The following is a 12,500-nucleotide window of genomic DNA, read 5'->3' as shown; positions in this document are numbered from 1 at the left end:
ATTCCCCGAGGACCACGAGGGAAAAGTAGAGCCGGCCTTATTGCCTCCTTCCCTGAGGCATCATCTTTCAAGTGCAAGGTCTCTCGCACTACAAGAGCAGAGGGGCAAAATTTTGTGAGGACCAGGGCTTTTGTGAACATGCTTATATATATTTTTTGAAAGGAGCCAACTCTTTTCAGGGGAGCTGCTGACCGTGGAAAAAATAAAACACTTATACTTGCATATATATATATATAGTATATATATTATATATATATAATATATAATATATATATATATATATAATATATATATAAATATAGCATATATATATATATATATATATATATATATCTTATATATTTTATATATTATTACTAGGGAATTTTATTTTTTTACGTTAAAAGTTTTGAACACCACATCTCTCTCTCTCTCTCTCTCTCTCTCTCTCTCTCTCTCTCTCTCTCTCTCTCTCTCAGAATAAATCAGAATAAATGCGGAACTGTCTAAAGTTCTGGTCGCTAACTCTAATAAACACCAAATTCTCTAACACAGCCACCGTACCTTATAGCAAGGGCAAAATAATAAACAAAACTAAAATCATTTACTACTTATTACTGTGCACGAAGGAATTGTCTTCTTGGGAAATGTCTTGGGATGAAAACTCTCCCTCCCTTCCTCCCTCCCACCCATATACCTACCCACCTACCCACCTGCTACTACCCTGCCCTCTCTCATACCAACAGTTTTGCTTCCCGAGGAGAAAAGATTAAAGATGGCAAAGAGGAAATTCCTAACGCAAATTGCCCCGGAGGTCCACATGGTGGTTGAAACGGACTCGTCCGCATTTTCCCCAAATGTACCAGAAGAAAGACTTAAGGAGGTTTTGTTATTCCCAGTTAAGTAACTTTGGATACCTAGTTCTAATATGCTATTACTTGTGTACGCTTGTTTATATACGTGTAATGACTGTGTGCCTGATATGCAAAAGATCTCACACCATATGACTATATAATTATATTATACAAAGTATTATTATAGGTTAGTTTTTGCAGAAATACTGCACGTATTAGCTCATGTAAAATAGGTTTTAAATTACTACATAATGTCCTTAAACGTGCACAAATGAATCCAGGAGACTAGCGAACACATTCATAGATGCTAAGGTGAAAACTCATACCTATTTAAAAAAAAAAAAAACACACACACACACACAACTACTTGTCATTATGCCAGTCTTACTAAAAAAAAAATTGAATTAAACTTTAAATGTTAAATTTTTGAGGGAATAAAACCTGGCGGTGTTGAACACAGGGAGAAAAGATTAAACGATCTCGGGTATTTCTTGTGGGAGTTAACGTTGCCCGAACTGCAAGTTTCCGTTTTTCTAAATCAAGAGGTAATTTTTTTTTGAATAAGTTAGTGTGGACATCAGCAGATATGAGACCCCCGTAGTGGGGTAGTGCCGTCAGTGTAACTCATGCTGTACACTTGGCATTACTTAAGGTTCTTTGCAGCGTGCCTTCGGCCCCCAAGCCGCCACCCCTTTCGTTCTTTTACTGTACCTTCTTTCATATTCTCTTTCTTCCGTCTTACTTTCCACCCTCTCCTACCAGTTACTTCACAGTACAACTACGAGGATCTCCTCCCGTTGCCTCTTTTAAACCTTTCACTGTCATTTTCCGTTTCAGCGCTGAATGACCTCATGGGCCCAGTGCTTGGCCTTTGGCTTAAATTCAATATTCAATTCAATTCAGCAGATATGAGATTCATACTAACAATAATCAGTCACTTGGGAAGGTGCTTCTAACGAAGGCTTAATCGTGGCTCAATATACTTGAATATGCCCTACATAAGGAAGCCGTTATGCAAGTTTTGGCATTCCTGCCCCAGTGCGTTTGCAGAATAAGATTGTTAAATGTTCTCAACCTCTGCTCACGAGTTTTCGATGAACCCCCATTCGAGAGAGAAACGCAGCCCCTTTCTGAACACACCAAAACCTCCTTTACTCAAGGATACCCTGCGTCGAGCTTGGTTGAAATTGATCCGCTGGTTTTGGAGAAGTTGGAAATGTGAAGTTTACTCCAGACATCTATACGCATGCGCCTCAGTGGCGTGATCGGTACGGTCTTGACCTGCCACCTTGATGGCCTCGAATTCGATTCTTGAGCATTCCATTGGGGTGTTAGAGGTATGTATTTCTGGTGACAGAAGTTCACTCTCGGCGTGGTTCGATAGACACGTAAAGCCGTTGGTCCCGTTGCTGAATAACCATTGCTTCCATGCAACGTGAAAACACCATACAAACAAACAATCTGTACGCACGCACAAACATACATAAGACTGACAGTTAAACAAAAAAGAATTAAACTGATCCTTTAGCTCAGGCGAGCTAACCAGGTAAAGGAATATTTGTGCAGAACGCAAGAATTCTGAACTGGGGTTTCATGATTTTTTCGGCATTCCTAAAATTTTTTAAATCTAACTCAACACAGCAATGGGAAAAACCTTTCAAAATAACATTTTGCAATACAAAATAGTGAAATAAAATGGCAGCATGACACCAGTGGATTCATATTCAATGACTACGTGTTTGGCAATTCGGGGAACAGCTTAGGAAAGCGTTGGCTCAATGAAAACCCTCCATAAAAAGGACATCAGGCGATGAAAACATTCCACGGAACAATCATGCAAGAGAGAAAACACTCTCAGTTCGAAAAAAAACACATTTGTTTTCGTTTCTTGATTATTCAGGTCCTTTGACCTTTAATCCCAGGTTCGTTCAGGCTTTAGTTTATGTTTCTTAAAACCTATAATCTGATTTAAAAATCTTTATCGTCAGTCTCTCTACTCCGTTAGGGGGTAGTGTCGTCAGTGCACCTCATGCGATGTACTGTAGGCATTACTTGAGGTTCTTTGCAGCTTCCCTTCGACCTCTAGCTGCAACACCTCTAATTATTTTTACTGTATCTCCATTCATATTCTCTTTTTTCCATCTTACTTTCCACCCTCTCGTGACGAGTGATTCATAGTGCAACTGCAAGATTTTCCTCCCGTTACACCTTCCAAACCTCCTTTTTTCTCAGTTTCCCTTTCAGCGCTGAATGACCTCATAGATCCCATCGTCTGACCTTTGGTCAGAATTCTATATTCTATTCTGATCTGTCATTTATCTCTTGCACATTTATAGATTTCTTTTGCAACATGTCCATCTCTCTTTTACATTAGCCATTCTTCCTTAGCAATGACATTTATTTTTTTCGGTTCATTAATTTTCAAACGTTTCCTTTAAGACATAAAGGTTGTTTGACATTCGATTACATAACCTCGCGCTACACTTAGATGTCTTTCGCTTTATTTTTCTTTTTGTAAAATGATTATTATCGAGGACTTGTTACTTTAATCTCGTTCTGAACAACCTTTTTTTGCCACGCTTGTCTTTATCATGTAGCTCATTTAAGGAACTAATAAATCAATGGAGAGGGACGCCCAAGGGTACCGGGCCCCCTCCCAACCTCTCTCTCTCTCTCTCTCTCTCTCTCTCTCTCTCTCTCTCTCTCTCTCTCTCTCCATAGTACCGGGAAAAACAGGAAGCATTCAATCTCCTCTTTTGTTCACAAACAAGATGGGCCAAAGATCGTCGTTAAAAACAATGCAAAGAACAAAAGGGAACCGAAAAGACATCTTGTGGTCAAACATTTCTCTCTCTCTCTCTCTCTCTCTCTCTCTCTCTCTCTCTCTCTCTCTCTCTCTCTCATAAGTGCAAATGTGAGATGTCATCTATCCTTTCCTTTGAGATTCAACTATGAATTACAAAACAATTAGCATAAAAGTAATAAACGTAAAACATTAAATAAAAATTCCCAAAGACAATTTAGCTGAGATAACCACATTACAACACATTATTTCTGCTCTTTTTTTTCCTGTTCCGGTAGGTCTTGTTATCATGTTATAACTGAAAATTTAATATTGATGTCCTTTTTAATTACCATTCTAAATGTAGCAATAGCACAATCTTCATTTTTCCAAGATATACAACTACATGACAGGATACACTCATTACAAAGTAGCATTAAACTCTCACGTGTAAAAGCAGAGACACATGTTATGGAATAAGAAGGAACAAGGCGTGATCCGACCTCTATCTTACTCGGAGACATGTGCAAAAATTTCCCCTCACACATAAGTAGTAAACATTATATTCCTAACCTTTAACGGAAATTAAATCGTGATCAAATCTACGTCAAATAGAGCCATGTTTCACCAACGAAAATAAAAATGATATGCTATAGTTTATTAGAAAATTTTTTTTTCTGTAAATACGCTCATTTTATTAGAAATATTTTTTCTGTACTGTTTAACGTGCAAATTATTTATTTTTTTACATTTTTATTATAATAAATAAATCATAAATATCCTATTTTAAAATTTCTGTATCTTTAACTCAACGCGAAATGCCTTTTCAGGCATTTTTAGGCTCTTCAATAGGTCTATTAGAAACCTAACCCCCTCAACAACAACAAAAACAACTAAGTAGTTTGTAGGCTTACTCCCCGAGTAAGCGAAAATAAACCTCCAAACATAAGACAGCCAGGAGTATATTAAATGCCATGATTTGCATTAGAACCCCTTTATTTGGCCCCCCGTAAAACCAGAAAAACAACATTGTATACGAAGGGAATAAACATATACTTATCATTTAAAAAGCGTAATTGCCTTACTTCTTGTGTACATTATGAAGTAAACATAGCCATTTTGAAATTCCATTTAACCCCAGCATTTAAAATCTTATTCCTGGAATCATGCACCCAAATGAAGCCTTCTGCGGGGCAATTGCTGAATGAGTTTCGAATTAACGAAGTTAATTAGTTGTGTACTTTTGCGAAAGGTAAAGAAGCCAAACGCATGCCGGAACCTCTGATATGTTGTGCTGGACAAACGACGGAGAGAGAGAGAGAGAGAGAGAGAGAGAGAGAGAGAGAGAGAGAGAGAGAGAGAGAGCATTTAACTGGACGAAAATTTTCCATTAGATCGCACTTCTTTATCTGAAAAATCCATTGCCTATAAAATGTAATTATTTGGCATTATAGGGTTATTAAACTTCCAAGCAACTAGACTAAAACAAGTAAGAAAGAATTTTTCAGTCATACTGTAAAAAAAATGGAAGACCCACAGATGTAGGCAATGTATTATATTAGCATTTGTTCAAATTTATATGTAATGATATTTTTCTGTAGGAATTCCCATGCGTTATAAGCTACTTAATTGTCTTTAAAGATATTTACCTGAGTACACACTACCGGGAGTAATGAGGAATCCTAAGTCTATTGCCTTATTGAAAACCAGGCTGGCTCAAAAAAAAAAAAAATTAAGTGTGGTAACCATGCCAAGTATGAAGACTTTCTCGTACATGGAAAAAGTTAAAATCTTATTTGATTTTTGGCTTCTTCGGTATGACCTAAACCCCAGCTCTTAAATGCACCACAAACAATTTGGAATCCGTATCCCGCTTGGACGATGTGTATGAAATTTGAAGCCTTTAATAAAACTTCAACTCAAGGGACGGATGGACATATAAGAGTGCCGGACAGACACACGAACGGACGGACAGTGTCTGGTTTAACAATCAAAACAGCCGCACGCAGTAAACCTCGTACGTAAAAATAACTAAAAACTGAATAAATCAAGTAGACTTCGACAACACGAAACTTAATCAAGGCATTTATCAGGAAAACTCAGACTTAGCGTCGAAACTTGAGAGCTATACAACGCCATCAAGCCAAGCGGCGGCCACCGATGCCAAGGGCGACAGTGCTTCATCAGCCAGTCATAAATTCACACCAGTTGGCCAAGTCGACTCGGAACCAGAAAGAAAACAAGTAAAAAAATGCGCCGAAGTTTCTTCGGCGCAGTCGAGTTATCTGTATGGCGTATAATGCTGTATGAAGCTCTTAATTACGGCCCGATGGTGGCCTGTGTTGTAGGCACACATAGTGGTGCCAGGCGCACGATTATGGCTAACTTCAACCTCAAATTAAAAAAAAAAACTACTGAGGCTAGCGGGCTGCAATTTTGTGTGTTTGATGATTGGAGGGTGGATGATCATCATACCAACTTGCAACCCTCTAGCCTCAGCAGTTTTTAATATCTGAGGGAGGACAGAAACAGTGCGACTGGACAGACAAATATGCATCTCGGTAGTTTTATACAGGTTAACATATACAGGAACAGTTAACACATTAAGTTAATTCCCCTCAATTCTTGATATCAAGCGAGACTCGTGGTTGATAAAGCGTTGGACGGAAGGTCATTGGTTAATTGATGGGGGTGAGATAGACAGAATGTATGAATAAATGTATAAAATTACATTAAAATGTAGATTCATGCATGTATAAATGAGGACATGACAAGCATGTAATGTATTCTTAATGCAGTAACATGACTAAATACATTGTCAGATTTGTTTAGGCAACGCACACGCGCGCACACACACACACACACACACACACACACACACAGACTCACACACATATATATATATATTATATTTATATATATATTAATATATTATAATATATATATATAATATATTTATATAATATATATATATCCTATTAAAATCAAATCCACTTTCAACTGAAAGAAATTACACCTAAGTGGAATTGTATTTTATATGAGCACCCTATCCCGACGTACAAGATCTTCACGGGCACTGCCAATTCTGTTAATTACAAATTAAAAAAAGAAGGTTGGAATTCGCTAATTAAACCAAAAGTCTAAAAGACAAAAATAAGTAAAAGGTGATTTTGACTTTTCATGATAAACACAATTCTTCAAAATAAGCATTATATGGATTATAACTGAATGTACGTTCATGTCTAAGACATAATTTTATTTGCATTGATGCATTATCCACTCCGAGATAAGAAATTCTTCATACACCAGTGAATATGCAATGCTTTTTTGTGTATCTTTTAACCTATTTTATACCCAAATATACATACTCGTAACTCATATCTACATTATAATTCAAGGACTAGTCGTTACTTAACGGTTGATACAAAATTTTCACAAAAATTTACTACTGATGTTATCATACTATTAGCACCACATCCAACAACTTATTGTACCATGTCAATGAATAATTATTAAAATACGTTAAGATTTTCATTTATTCATCACTCTAATGAATGGAAACGCTACGCAAGCCTATTATGCGAAAATAGAAAAAATCATACATCTTAATTAAAAAAGGTCAATGATAATATATTTCCCTGATCGTAATGTATTAAGATCATAAAGCAAAGGCACGAAAAGGAAAGCTCAGAAACTAATTGTAAGAAGGCACGGTTTCCCTCAAGTATATGTTTAACCTAAAGTTCATCAACCGCTTGTCCGTGCTTTTTATAAGCTCTCCCACCCTACAATTTCGTGCGCGAATTATAGTGATTCCTAGACAGCCTACGTAAAAGGCCCGTGAAGTTCCAAAACTTCTCCCGTTACGCCCAACGAAGACGTTCTCTGTTTCCCTCAATTCCTTGTAAATGTCTGAATATTTTTCACCAAAACATCGTCTTAATTTTACCTTTTTTTTTTTCATTCTTCATCTCCCATCTTCACGACCATTCTTACTCCACATAATCATACTATGCAAATATTTTCCCGAATAGTTTCTACCTTGTATTCTCTGATTTGTATACAACAATCATACCTCACTTTAGTACCCTAAAATAGGACGAGAAAGGCAAAATCAAGCTCAAGTGATTCAAGTTGAGACCTGTCGAACAGCAGTCGCTGCCATGCTCACATTAAAAGATAATTAAACAAGTCATTTAAGAACAAAACAAAAAACAGAAGTATGTAGAACCTCTGACCAGAAAATTATTTTTCTTTCAAGTCGTTTAAATGTCTTTAATGAAGAAAATTAAACTTTGAAAATCGAGTTTGGTGGATGGTAGCAGAAAATTGAGTAACCACTAACACAAAGCTGATCTCGAATGGGATTTCTTATCTATACAGAAAGGCTACAGAAGAGCAAGATGAAAGTGTAGGGATGAAAATCAAACGTTTCCAGTGCGTTATTCAACCGGATTCGGTGACATCAGACCACCGAGTTATCGGAGGATCAGTTATTTGACTCTTGAATGGCATTTTCAATTAAAAGGTCTGCTGGGATTTTCAAGTGATCCATGATATTTAAAGAAAAAAAAAAACAGCTTTACGCTCGTGCATGTGTACGTGTATCTTTGTGTATGCATGTATGTGTGAGTATACCTAAACAGTTACAAACATACATTATATCGAAAGAGAGAAAAATGCTAAATACATTCACATCATATGAAATTATGAAAAAAAAAAAAAAAATTGGTGTCGCCAAAGAAACGATAAAAGTACGAAAAACGTTCAAATTATAAACTTTCTCATTATTAATGCAAAGGCAGAAAACATGTTACATCACATTTTGGCCTCATTTATAAGAACACGAATATATTCGTATAAGCATTCTTTAAGAAATAAAAAAAAAAAAAAGTAATAGCATCTTGTCTCTAGTGCTCAAACAAAAATCAGATTTAAATGAACTCAACGTAAATTAAGATGATTCCAATTTGCCTATTTAAAGGGATCAAGGGAGGAAGGAAGGAATGTAAGATTTAGGCCAAATACCAAGACCAAGCGCTGTGACCTACGAGGTCATTCAGCGCAGAAGGGAAAATTGGACATGAAAAACGTTTTAAAGGTGAAACAGGAGGAAAACGTCACAGTTGCACTTTGAAACCATTTTTAGGAGATGGGGGAAAGTAAGACGGAAGAAATAGAATATGAATGGAGGTACAGTAAGAGTAATGGAAGGGGTTGCAGCTAGGGGCCGAAGGGGCGCTGCAAGGAACTTCAAGTAATGCCTTCAGTGCGCCACGTGGGGTGCACTGATGATGAAAGGGATCAAGTAACGAATAAAAAATTAAGAACAGACGCCCAATGGCAGCAGGCGTCACAATGAGACTAGTCCTTCATATAAATATGAATAAAAGAAACCGAATTTTCGTGTTGCAAGAAGGTTTTGTGAATCCGAATGCCATCTTCCAAGCGACAGCATTTTCAGAGTTTTTTTTCTGGTATTCTGTTCCCTGTTGTCAAATGCGAGAAAATATGAAGCAAACTTTTAGGAGCGCAGATTAAAAGAAGAAGGAGAAGAAACTGCGTTCAAGGACTTCTGCATTCCCGTAATTAAAAAGTGAAAGTTTCTGGATATTGCCGCACCATCCGGAGGTTAAACTTTTACGTAAACTTCTCGTGGTTTATTAGCTTGTTTAAATGAGGGAAATGGCGCTTCTAACTTATATTCATTTCTTACTTATTCTCAGTTCTGATCCATGGGGGAATAAGACGTAACTGATGCTCAGTAAAGCAATGAGTGAATATACAAATATGGGACAACAATATAACGAGACCGAAAATGTTCGACAAGACTAAAGAGAAACTACTAAATGAAATAATAAGGAAAATTAATATTTATGAATAAACAAGTAAAAAGTACAGTTTTTCGTACATTGTATAATCAGAACCACTGAAAATAGACCTATCTTTCTGTCCTCTCGGTATAAAGCTGTATGAGCCACGGCCCATGAAACTTTAACCACGGCCCGGTAGTGGCCTGGTGTTTAACGTTCCCAGGCGCACGATTATGGCTAACTTTAACCTTAAGTAAAAATAAAAAATAAAAACTACTAAGGTTAGAGGGTTACAATTTGGCATGGTTGATTATTGGAGGGCGGTTGATCAACTTACCCATATGCAGCCCTCTAGCCTCAGTGGTTTTTAAGATCTGAGGCGGACAGAAAATAAGTGTGGAACGGCAAACAAAGTCGGCACAATAGTTTTCTTTTCAGAAAGCTAAAAGTGAAAACGTAATTCTCGACTGGAAACGCCGAATATCCAAAACGTAATTTAAAAAGCATCTCAATGGAAATAATGAACACAAAATGTTTTAAGAAATGTATTTGAGTTGAATTCAACAATTCTAGTGAAGATTGCACATGAACCAGGAAACTTAATGTTCAAAGTTTTGTTTCCGTGAGCCTGACATTTAGATGATTTGAGATAAAAATAATTTCCTGGGTTTTTGTTTTGCAAACTTTTTCATGGATTCTTTAATCATCCTTATCATGATCACGGCAGCAAACGGTGTCTCTCAGATCTCAATATCTTGGGGCTATTTTGTGGTCATTCTTTTTTCTTTGGTTATTGATACTTCTTTAATGTATTATTTTATTACTCGTGAATTTCACGGTTGTGTTAATATTGTCACAAAAGAGGGCTTTAATATTCAGAATATTAGATATATTCCTCTAAGGAATTGAATTGAATTGAATATAGAATATAGCTCAAAGGCCAAGAGGTTTGAAAGGTGTAACAGGAGGAAAACCTCGCAGTTGCATTGTGAATCAATTGTTAGGGGAAGGTGGAAAGTTAGATGGAAGCAAGAGAATATGAAAGGAGGTACAGTAAAAGGAGCGCAAGGGGTTGCAGCTAGGGGCCGAAGGCACGCTGCAAAGAATCTATAGTAATGCCTGCACTACACCGCATGAGGTGCACTGACGGCACTACCCCACTACGGGGTTTTTCTCTAAAGGTTTAATTTTTTCCTAAGCACGCCATATCTAAACCTATTCTGCGAACTTTTCAAGGTATGAGAGAGTAGAGCATTTTTGCATAGTTTTCTCGTTTACTTTTCCCTTTTTTTATTAACTCGATAATTTACTTTCTACAAAATGAAAACTTATTAGAAAAAGGGCGTTATTAGAAAAAGGGCGTGTTAGGCATTACACTATTAGGATCAGTAAATCCAACAAATTATCTTAAGGATGCTAAGGGGCTGTTAACCATTACGGGAAATGTTTAATCAGTTTAATTTAATGTGTTTTTTTTCTCTTTCATTTCTTCTACTATTTTACTTCACGTGGAACATCGAGTTGGAAAGTATGGCAAATTTCTGTTAAGCTGAGAAATATTATGACAGGCCCGTGTGGTGGTTCCTGACGGTATGGTTTTATTGGGGCTGAAATTTTTTTTTTTTTTTTTTTTTTTTTTTTGGTTTTTTTTTTTTTTTTTTTTTTTTTGAGGTGAATTTTTGGGGCTGAATTTTTGGTGGCTATCTCTTTGATGGTAGATTTTTTTTTTTTGTGTATAATTTTTGGCTGTGGTCTGTGGTTTTACGAGCCAAGAGGGGGGTTATTGTGATTCTTTTGGTTTTATGGGTCCTTATAAAGGGCTATATTTGGCGGTATATAATGGTTGAATTGTGGTTTTCTGTGGTTTATATCCTGACTAGGTAGTTATGCAGTTTTACATACATTTGGCAGTATCATGAATGAGTTATGTTTTCGAGGACAACTTTTGGGTACCTTTGTGGATGTCCTAGGGACAATTTTTGGGGAATATGGTTATATAGTATCAGTAAAGATTTTTGGGCCATTTGAAAGAATAACGATTTCTGAGATTGCAAGTCTGACTAGACAAGCCTATAGTGCTTTTTGAGCACGTGAGGTGTTCACAGGTGGATTAATGCTGATAATGCTGTGATGAGACCCGTTGCTGATTTTTTCTTTTGGAGTTAATTACTCGGAGATTTGCAGTGTTTTCAGGGATGTCGATTATGACATTCCATGGGGATAAATGTAAGGGATATGTTGCGGCAGCAAATTCCGTAACAATACATACTGTGTTTATGTGGAAAAACGCTGGATTATATATATGTTTTTTTTCTCTCCGTGTACATTTTGTAATGGGAGAAGTTGAATTATTATTATAATTTTTTTCGCTACAAGGGATATTTGCAATCGGGTTTAAGCTTTAAATAGCATTTCTATTATAGACAGGAGGTAGAATATATCGGAGTATATGTGTCAGATAGAAGGGGTATTCGGCATTATATTTGATGGAGGTTAACTATATAAACAGTACAGGGGTTTGGCTGTATAGCCATTATGGGGGGTTTTGATAGTATATTTGTCAGATATAGGAATTAAATGAATAAAGCCTGACCCCCAAAAAAACCGTAAACTGTCATTTTCTTCTCCTGTCTGATTAACTGCACTATTATGAGGATTCAATGGGTAAAGATCATATTTTGTTTTAGTGAGGAATTTTTAATAATTGACTATGAGATTGGGTATATTAGTTAATGACAGATTCTTGTGGTAAAGCAAGGCTTTAGTTATTCTATGATCATGTAGACTTTTCAAATACAGACACACGATGACTTTAGAGAATTCCCAACTTCACGCGATGGTGACGATGGAAACAGCTTGGTTCTACAGTACCAGAGGTCGAATCTACACACGAGCGGCGATGTTATGGATCGCCTTTGCAATGGACGAGATGTCGTCGGTGGATCGTCTCAGGAAATGTTCTGGGACAAATCAGGAGTCTACAATCTTCTACAAGGCGGGTGCAAGACGCACTTGCATGGAAGTCACAGCATATTTCGTTGACAACGAGGTAGTAGTTACAATTCCTTCATC

Source organism: Macrobrachium nipponense, chromosome 8 (genome assembly GCF_015104395.2).
Source record: "Macrobrachium nipponense isolate FS-2020 chromosome 8, ASM1510439v2, whole genome shotgun sequence".
NCBI lineage: Eukaryota > Metazoa > Arthropoda > Malacostraca > Decapoda > Palaemonidae > Macrobrachium > Macrobrachium nipponense.
The sequence above is the reverse complement of the archived record's forward strand: the minus strand, read 5'-3'. Positions refer to the sequence as shown.